Source organism: Mandrillus leucophaeus, unplaced genomic scaffold (genome assembly GCF_000951045.1).
Source record: "Mandrillus leucophaeus isolate KB7577 unplaced genomic scaffold, Mleu.le_1.0 Scaffold388, whole genome shotgun sequence".
Taxonomy (NCBI): domain Eukaryota; kingdom Metazoa; phylum Chordata; class Mammalia; order Primates; family Cercopithecidae; genus Mandrillus; species Mandrillus leucophaeus.
This window is the reverse complement of record NW_012104120.1, coordinates 230388-241274: the sequence shown is the minus strand read 5'-3', so window position 1 is coordinate 241274 and position 10887 is coordinate 230388. Positions and strand designations below refer to the sequence as shown.

The following is a 10887-nucleotide window of genomic DNA, read 5'->3' as shown; positions in this document are numbered from 1 at the left end:
AAAAAAAAAAAAATACAAAAATTAGCCAGGTGTGGTGGCGGGCACCTGTAATCCCAGCTACTCGGGAGGCTAAGACAGGAGAATTGCTTGAACCTAGGAGGCGGAGGTTGCAGTGAGCCAAGACTGTGCCACAGCACCCCAGCCTGGGAGACAGAGTGAGACTCCGTCTCAAAAAACAAACAAAAAAAAAATTCCTGCATTCTGAGAAGGTGTAATCATCAACACATTTTTTAGCACAACTATGCACACATGCACTTCTGCATTCACAAGCCATGCTGCGTGCACACACTGATGCCCCTAGATTCCTTTTTTGAAGAGATGGTGTCTTGGTGTGTCACCCAGGCTGGATAGCAGTGTTAGGATCACAGCTCACTGCAGCCTCAAACTCCTAGGTTCAAGTGATCCTCCTACCTCAGGCTCCTGAGTAGCCTGAACTACAGGAATGAGCCACCATTCCCCACCAATGTTTTCATTTTTTTGTAGAGATGAAATCTTGCTATGTTGCCCAGGCTGGTCTTGAACTCCTGGCCTCACGGAATCCTCCTGCCTTGCCCTCCCAACATGCTGAGATTACAGGTATGAACCATTGTGCCCAGTCACCAGATTCTTTATTAAGAAGAAAATTTGTTTGCTGACATGTAGACAATGAATTCATAAATAATAGGTCACAAATTACCAATTAACAAGTCAATATAAACGAGTTGAGTAAACACACAAAAATAACAGTATAAATTAATAAACAGTTTATGACTTCAAGTTTCTTCTTTTCTTTAAAATGTAGCTCTGACAGAGACTGCTACTTGTCCATTCCATGGAACAGTCAGAGGTGGCTGAAATGTCAGAGGTACACTTATTAACACCTTGCTGCTTTCTGTGTAGCCTCCTCTCAGTACTTCACCAGTTGGGATTGACTCACCTCTCCGGCTGGGTTCAGGAGCCAGACAGGAACACACAGAACCGGGAATCCAAAGTCATCTCTGACACTAAAAGCAATGAAAACATAAATAACCAAACATATTATCAAGAAATGAACAAGGGATCGACATTAAGTACAGCAAGAAGAGAAGAAAGCATTTAATCGGCCAGGCTTTCATTCTGACAAAATAATTTACCACACATATGTCTCTATCTGACATGTGTGAACAGAAAAAGAAGAGGTAACAATAGAGTAGAGGATTCCTCTTCCAATTGTCTCTGATCTATTCAACCTTTGTTACAGGTCAGAGAGTTCTCCAATTTATTAATAAACAACAGAGATAATGTGGCAACCAGGACACAGAGACATACTAAGAGTACTGCTCAGTTCTCTGCCTAGGCCTGATTCTGCTGATTCCTGACAATGAGCGCTGTGAAATTTAGAGGCAGGTCAATACACACACGCACAAACACACAAAAGAGACACTTCATGGGCAAGAAGCACCAAAGATATAAAACAAAATGTCTGAAAGACCATAAAACAACTTCTGATGAAATACTGTTTGCATTTTGCAGAAGTAAAATGTTCACCACCAAACCTACAATTAGCTTAAAAATTACAATAAGTACAGTACTTTTTGGATCCCATCTCCAGTTCATACCTTATCAGCATGTAATAATCACACTGCATCTACAACAAATCTGGATGGACTTTTTATGCTGAATACAACTTGTACAGTAAGAAGGAAATTTTTTGAAATACTGTGAATACAACACTTGTATGCCATGCTCTACTTCACAAGTCAAAAGAAATAATCACTTCTATTTTTAAAATGTATTGAAATGAAATACAGAGAAGTATATTCTAATACCAGTTAATATTAAGAGAATATATCTCTAAACCAAAGATCTTGGATCTTCTAGAAAGACAAAATAAACCTGTATATATTTGGGTAAGAAAAAAAATTAAGAGATCAAGAAAGGAGAGAGCATGTTAGCACAGAATCATCTCCCAAAATGGCTTTCCGATGCATTTGACCAGTTTTCAAGTCCATTTGTTTTTCCTCCTTTGGCAATAACAGCCTGTATTACCAAGGAAACGCAAAATAATTCAATTTGTACATTAATCAACTCATCTGGAAATGGCAATATAGTCAATGAAAATACAAAGAAACAAAAAATGTCAAGGAATTGTTTAAGATGTTTAAGATGACATAGAATAGGGAAAAAATAATCTGATAAACACCGGAAGAGTTAATAAGCAAACTCAGGCATGGTTCCTTAACACCACACTTCAAAAGAACTTAGAGGAATAACCCTTTAAAAAAAAATCTAATTTTAGAAAAAAATTGCTTAAATGGGAAGTTAGTGTTTCGTAGATCTTTTAGAAAGGTGATTAATTTCTAAGCTAAAAACATATGATCCTTAACAGAAATGGTTGAGTCCAGACCCAAGGCAGAAAGAGGGCAACATGAGCCTGGATCCTCTTGTTCTGTCAGAAAGGAAGAAATGCTCAAAGACTAACAGAGACAGTTGAGAAGACACAGGAGACAGGCTGAAGGCTCTCATGGCCGAATCTGGGACAGTATAGGCATTAGAAAGAACAATGACAGTGATGGAAAATAACCCATGGAATAAAACGCAATTGCATTAGTCAGCAGTGATATGAAAATAAAGGGAAGAACTGAAAGCTCTTTGCTAAAAATTCCAGGTAACAAATGTAGAAGGAATGACACAGGAAGAACATCCATTTTAAGTCACCAGTGCCATAACTGATAGAGAAGATCATAAGGAGGCTAAAATCACTGGATGAAAGAAAACTGTATGAAGCTTTTTAACATAGCACAATAGATAAAAATATGAAAGTATAAATTAGAAAAAACTAAAAATCGTACCATAAGAGATGGATAAGTTAGAATATAGGAATAATAGCCCAGGCATAGTGGCCCACATCTGTAACCCCAGGATTTTGGGAGGCCAAGGCGGGAGGACTGCTTGAGCACAGGAATTCGAGACCAGCCTGAGCAACATAGTGAGAACTCGTCCCTAGAACAAAACAAAAAATTTAGCTGGGAGTGGTGGTGTACTCCTGTAGTCCCAGGTACTTGCGGGGCCGAAGCAAGAGGATCACTTGAGCCTGGGAGTTCAAGGCTGCAGTGAGCCAAGATCATGCCACTGTACTCCAGCCTGGGAGACAAAGTGAGACCTTATCTCAAAACAAAAACAAAAACAAACCACAATAACAAAAAAACACTGGTAACAACAAAATCATGACTACATAAAGACTGTATAGAAAACAAAATGCTCAGAATATAGAAATAAAATTATGTATTTTACCTGTAACTATATTAGAAGAGAGTATTCTTGTATACAAGGATAACTATAAGGATATGCAAAAATGAAAATAGCTAATAACACTCGTTATCTCAGGCACTGTGGTAGGCAGTTTATGCACATTGTAACAAATTACATACTAGATTATCTCAAAATTTTCAGATAAATTTTACTGGGAGTCATAAACCAATACAACAAAACCAATGTTTTGCAAACATCCATTAAGCATAAAGGTATACAAATTCTTAATCCAGGCTGAAAAGTAATTCACATAAGCCATACATCAGTGGAAACTTACCCACGGGAGATAATACAACATAATCTAAATAAAACTTTCAGAGACAAGGCATGCAGCTTCTGGAGAGCCACAAACTCCCTGATTCTGCTCTAGTGTTTTCGCCACCAAAAGAAAGCCAAGTGAACTCAGGTCTCTTAAAACACAAAAAAGTAACCTATGGAAGATGGCGTGGTATTTGAGGAATATTTGGGGTCTGTTGAAAAACGCACCCTGTATTTTATTTCAAGAAAATACTCCCTTGTAATGTCAGGTAAGTGAAGAGCCCTCAGAGACACATGCACACACAAAGAAAAACAAAACAACATAGAATGAATACCACCAAAATGTGTTATGATGGCAGAATTATGGGTGACATGATCTTCCGTAATATATCTTTTTATTAAAAATAGAAAAAAAGCAGACTTACCCTTGATTATCTATATCCTCTGACCCAAGTGGCTTGGAATCAGAAAACAGCGTCACCCGACTGGAAGCCACCTTGGCATCAATGGTGGAGTAGGTGGAGATGAGACTCTGGACCAGCTCATGGGTGGGCTCCACCTCGTCCTGTCAAGACCACCAAGAAAGGGCACGTGAGGAAAGCACAAAGATTTTGGAGAGACAGTTTCACCCAGTTTCTCAAAATTATCTTACACACATTTCCTGAGAACATTTCTTAATGCCACAAAAACCAGAGCAGAAAATCCTTATAGCAAAGCTTGAAATGGATCCCCATCTCCATTAAACTTTGCCAAAGCTCACTGAGTATATAACCTGATAACCTAAACACCTAGCTAGAAAAACCTCAGTTCCAGTGCTACAACAATGCTAGCTTTTCTAACATTTTAAAATAACCCTGCTTTTAACCCAATAAAATTCAACTACAGAACTAAGAAATAAATACTGGAAATCCACTTTAAAGTACAGAATGAGGAGACCACTGTGAATGAGAAAAAGAAAAAGACCAACGAGAGCTGACAAGCACACTGGTTTTGTAGAAATGGAGATAAGCCGTGCAGGTGCCACACAGGCAGCAGGGCCCACGCCGGGGCCACGGATCAACGAGGCATGCAGGACAGGACGCTTCTGCTTGGTACAATGAAAACAAGGTATTCTTTTCATTCTACATATTTACAGTATGCATTTGGGCCTTTATTATAAGCACAAGAGAACAATCGTCAATAAATAAAAGCTAACTACATTATCTTTTTTTCTTTAAACAGTAGACTTGGAAAGAATAATGAGAGTTCAGAGCAATGACTCCCGTCTCACCAATGCCTGAAAACCGTGGCTGCCACCAAGGTCAACATAGACAGCGTGTTTGTCATACAGCACTCGCCCAACTCCAGAAAGAGGCGCATAAACCAGCTGCTCCTTCTCATTTAAACAGCGCTTCTTTCGTTGTTCAGGAAGAGTGCAAGGGTCTGGGAGGAAACTGACGTCATACATGGCAAAATCTTCTATTCCTGGAAGACAGGACCCAAAAAGCCAGCTTCAGCTGACAGGAAGTCAGTAAGTATCTACTGTTGACTGGGGGGTTAAAAACGATGCACAGTCCAAGGGTTTAACCCATGACCCTAAAGAAGGGCATCATGCCACATGGGAACAGTGTCCTTCTAGCTACAAGAGGTCAGAGAAGAGGAGATTCGATAACACCTTTGCAGGCCTACACATAGCTGGCTTACTTTTAAAACCTCCAGCAAGGCCATCTTCCCTTATTGGGTCATTTTTCAGTTTTCCTGAGAAATGAAGCCATCCCAAGAATCCTATGTGTAATTCTAGTATGTTCTATAATGAGAGAATACCTGGCATGTGAAGTTGGCTTTTATTTTTCAAGTGCGCTCCTCTTACATAACCATAAAGTGACACCTGCCGGTCACATTTGATGTTTGTTCCGATATCCTCTGGGTTTGTCAAATCTTCCATCCTAGAAAAATAAACTGAATCATACCGTAGAAATATTTCTATACCTCCTTGCATGTGTCAATGATTCATCACACTCTTGTTCACTAAGCACATTGTTTAGAAAACTAGACAATGCAGAAATAAAGAAGCGCTGTTCACCATCCAGCAGAGAAAAGGGACAGGCACACAACTGTGTCTCTAGGCTGAAAGTGACATTCATTCTGTAAGACACCAGACAGGGAGATGACATGACATCCACCTGGGGTCAGGGAAGAGTGAAGAACATATTAAGAAAATCCGTTTCTGGAAGAGGGTGAGCCTGTGCTCTGGGATTTTTGCTGTGGTTTGGATTCTGGCAGGTGGAGAAAGGGTATTCCAGGCTGAGAAAACCACAGCACAAAGAAGAGCACAAAGGAAGGAAACTGAAGGCACACATGAGGACTCAAGCACCCGGGCACGAAGGCAGCATCACTGAAAACTGAGGATGAACGTAGGATGGGGCCACATCCTGTAGCCTTAAATGATTCTAAGTCCTCCTATTTTCCTAAACATCTCATAATTAATTTACTCCCAAAGGCACAGCATCTTTGAGCAATGATATAAGTAGACATTTTCCATCAACTACACTTCTACCACCACTATTCAAACAGGCACAAAATAAATCCTATCACTGTTCTTTTTCTAGCCTTTTTAGTTTTGAAATATATGGCCCAGGAAGAAAAAGTTTACAGTCACTTTTTACCTGTCTGCCAGGATATAAGGGTGAGAAATTTGCCATGTGAGAGGCCTAAACTTCATAACTGTAATAAAACGGCCCAGATTGTGGATTTCTTGGTTTTGATATTCTCCATGCAGCATTCCAGAAAAGTAGAACAGTTTGGCACCCTAAACACTAAAGGAAAATTAAAAATTAAATTTCAATTAAATTCTCATCAATACTGCAACAAAATAAAAGTTCTAAACAAGAAGCAATCCTAAGAAAGGAGACTTCCAGCAAAGCCACTGTCCTGAGGCTTCCAGCGCCTTGCTGGCTTCTTTCAGGACTTATTAGAACCCCACAGAGGCAGACTGCTCTGCAGCCGAGCAGGGGCATCCATCTAAGTATGGTGAGGAGAGGGAGGTGAGGCCTGTGAGCACAGACACGGTTCTGTGGCCGATGGACCAGAGCAGTATGGAAAGGAAGGGCAGTGCCTGGTCCTGTAACTGGGAGACACTTCTGATGTACTCTGTCATAAAGTCCTGACCCCAAAACACCTAGACACTGCCTGGTGCAACAGGTACAGAGACAAATGAGATACACCAAGAGGCCCAGAATAAGCGCTCTCCTGATGAGGGAAACCTTCCAGAGACTGTGAACACATACACAATGGGAACTCAGGAGGCAAATCCTAGAGAGATGTTTGATGTTTAGTAACGTCTCTTCAGTCTTTTTGTTTGTTTGAGATGGAGTCTCACTCTGTCACCCAGGCTGGAGTGTAGTGGTGCAGTCTCAGCTCACTCCACCCTGTGCCTCCCAGCTTTAAGCAATTCTCACGTCTCAGCCTCCCCAGTAGCTGGGATTACAGGTGTGTGCCACCACACCCGACTAATTTTTGCATTTTCAGTAGAGACGGGATTTGCCCCTATTGCCCTGAGCTCGAAACTCCTGGCCTCAAGTGATCTGCCCAACTCTGCCTCCCAAAGTGCTGGGATTACAGGCATAAGCCACTGTGCCTGCCTCTTCAGTCTATTTTAAAAGGATTATACTGTTAGTTTCTAACAATTATTTCTCTTCCTACCTGGGAAACTTCTGTCCAGAAGCTGTGTTTTAATCACTTCTTTGTCTTCTTCAGTTGCTTGTTATGCTCGAAGGAGTTGAGGTGGGTGAGAACTCCCATAATTTTAGGAAAGCCATGTACTTGAAAGATGTTTAGAAACTCAAAGGTTTCCATTTCAGACCCAAAGCTGGCATCTATAAGCATCAGTACCTACAAACAGAACACATCATTTCTCAAAGAAACGACCAAAACAGACCACCTACACTAGGGGTTGGCAACTTGCCCACGTGCCAAATCCACCCATCACCTGTGTTTGTAACTAAAGTTTTATTGGAACACAGCCACATTAATTCATTTACATATTGTCTGTGGCTGCCTGGGCACTACAACTGCAGAGCTAAGTAGCTGCAAAAGATACGATCCACAAAGCCGAAAATATTTAGTATCTGGCTCTCGACAGAAAAGTCCCACTGCAGACTAAATCAAATGACTACACAGGCATCCCCCAGAGAAACTACCACCCTCTGACTTGCTCTAAAAGGCAACCATAAGACAATGCCCACTAGGATATAATCTTGCATTTTAAGAATTCTAATGCATGAGAAGTAACTCAGAAAAGGCTGGGTCTAACCTGGCCCTTACCTAAGAAATCCTAATTTAAAGAAATGAAGTTTTCTGTAATGTACTTTTAAGCCAAATAACAGGTCTCTGACATCCAAAGAATGGGAAGAAAGTGATAATCAATGAAATATATTAAATATATACAGAAAACCAACCTCTTCTTTCAATCTCTTCACAGAAAAAAAAAAATCTGGTTTTTTTTGCTGAGAAGTATGCGGTGGAAACCTCTATCTTGTATGTTAATTTGTATAACTCAAGTACTCAGAATTTTTTTTAAATAGCTATCAGTTTAGGATTAAGTCAAAAAACAGTAAGATTATGATGAATGGTAGTCTATAAGAAAATACAAGTAGATAAGGTCATTTTGTTTTGTTTTTTGTTTTTTTGAGACGGAGTCTTGCTCTGTTACCCAGGCTGGAGTGCAGTGGCGTGATCTTGGCTCACTGCAAGCTCTGCCCCCCGTATTCATGCCATTCTCCTGCCTCAACCTCCCGAGTAGCTGGAACTACAGGCGCTCACCACCACGCCTGGCTTTTTTGCATTTTTTTAGTAGACATGGGGTTTCCCAGTGTTCACCAGGATGGTCTTGATCTCCTGACCTCGCGATCCGCCCACCTTGGCCTCCTAAAGTGCTGGGATTACAGGCGTGAGCCACTGCACCCGGCCAAGACCAGTTTTTAAAATTTGAGACACTTCAAAGATGCAAAATAATTTCAGAATTGATTCCTGGAAACTTCTACTTTTAATATTAAAGATAGTTGTTTTTATCTTTCCATGAATAACTAAAAATAACACAAAATGGAAACAGAAATGCCCATCTTTGATTAAACTAGGAAACATTCAAAACCTGAAACCACAGAATATATGAAGTTGGGCTTGTAGGAAAGCACAGCTGCCACTGCAGACCGAGGCAGCAAGCAGAGCTCTCCAGCAACACTGGACCAGCTCGAAGAACAGGTGGAAAATCCTCACACCACATCTGATGCCACAGAGTGCCAAGGGGCAAGCAGCTGGTTGTAGGGTCAGGAAGAACAGGGAGCAAACAGTCCCTCAGCTGCCAATCTTTGTCATCTAAGCCAGTGTTACTCCCCTAATCCACACACACACGTACACACCCAAATCCATGTACTGTGTGTGCCTTTGCCGTAGTCAGGAGGCTTTGACAACCCAGAGCAGAGCAATCAACATAAGTTAGGCTAAATAAATTATGGTGCATCCACAGAATGGAATATTATATTAAAAAGGAGGAGGCAGAGCTACAGTACTTACTGATTATATACCTCCAAGACATATTACATGAAAAAAGCAAAGCACAGAAGAGTGTGTAAAATAAGCTACCATTTGTGTTTTTAAAGGGTGGCATGTGTGTTTATATGTATCTGGAAGGATACTGCTCTGCAGGGCCCTGAGAGACCAGCGGTTAGAGCAAGGAAAGAGAAAACGCGCACTGTGCGTACCCTGCATTAGTTAGAGTGCTTTACCAAATGTGTGTGCTCCTTTTGAAAATCTTAAAAAGATTCACATAGGCATCTCTCTCAATGATGGTTAAGAGGCTGGGAAGGGGAGCAGGGAGGGAGGGACAAGAGGGAAAGGTTAACAGGTACAAAAATACAGTTAGATAGAATAAATTCTAGCGTCCAACAGCACACTAGGGTGACTATAATTTATTATATAATTCAGAATAACAAAAAGAATGAAATTAAAATGCTCCTAATACAAAGAAATTATAAATGTTTGAAGCGATGGATATCCAAATTACCCTGATTTGATCATCACACATTGTATGCTTCTATCAAAATATTACATGTACCCCATAAATATGTACAACTATTATGCATCCATAATAACTAAAAATAAAAAAAAGTAAAGGCATCTCTTAACATGTATGTCTTTAAAATTAGAAACTTGCTACATTTTAAATGAAAGAGAAACAAATAACTTCTATGAACTATTTCAATCCTTTCAAGTATACAAGATTTAGTAATCTTTACACAACTTTACATTAATAACACTAATTTTTACTAACAGTAGCATAACATTTGAATGTTACTTAGTTTTCTGACATTACAACGGAACAACTTTAAAATCTGTACTACTTTTTCCTTTATATTTTAGGAGTCTTCCTGGGTCAAAGTATAAAATCTGCAGCTCTAGAAAAAACTAAATAAAAATGAAAAAAAACAAGGTATCTGTCACCCCACACTTCCTAATCAATATGGCTTATCTTTGCTTTTTTTGCATTTTTTTTTTTTTCTGAGACAGAATTTCGTTCTTGTTGCCCAGGTTGGAGTGCAATGGCACAATCTCGGCTCATCACAATCTCCGCCTACCAGGTTGAAGCGATTCTCCTGCCTCAGTCTCCTAAGTAACTAGGATTCTAGGGATGCACCACTTCACCTGGCTAATTTTGTACTTTTAGTAGACATGGGGTTTCTGCATGTTGGCCTGGCTGGTCTTGAACTCCTGACCTCAGGTGATCCGCCCACTTCTGCCTCCCAAAGTGCTGGGATTACAGGCATGAGCCACTTCGTCTGGCGTTTTTTGTTGTTGTTGTTGTTGCTAATTTGTATTTTATTTTTCTAATTTAAAAGATAGTTAATAGAATATCAGGAATAGTGAACATTATCATTTCCATAAATGCAAGAGCGTGTACATTTTCCACACACTGAGTACTACCTAAATTTTCTATTGATAAACTCTGACCACTTCTTCAGGCAATTCATGTACTTACTTTAGCGTTATCATTAAGGATGAAGGTTCTAGAACCATCAAGAACAAGGGTCCCATCTTCACACAAGTTACTTAACTGCTGGGAGGCTCTATTTCATCTTATGTAAACTACAGATAATACTTACTCACCTCAAGGGTGTACCAAGGGTTTATGTAAGCTAAATTTGTAGAAAGCAGTTAGCATAGTGCCAGAAAGGGTCCAAGAAGAAATGGTACTTACTATGATATATTTGTATGTATATATGTATGCATGTTAATGAGCTCTTATTAGCTGTGTTCACTAAAGGTTTTCTCCATCCTGTGATTTGCTTTTAGATTTTGGAATACATTTCATTGTGCACATTCCAT

General features: G+C 39.9%; 1 pseudogene; it reads right to left on the bottom strand.

Moving 5' to 3' along the window:
* Nucleotides 1-768: 768 nt before the first annotated feature.
* The window catches only part of LOC105547388, an 11732-nt pseudogene continuing 1613 nt past the window's right edge, over nt 769-10887 (bottom strand).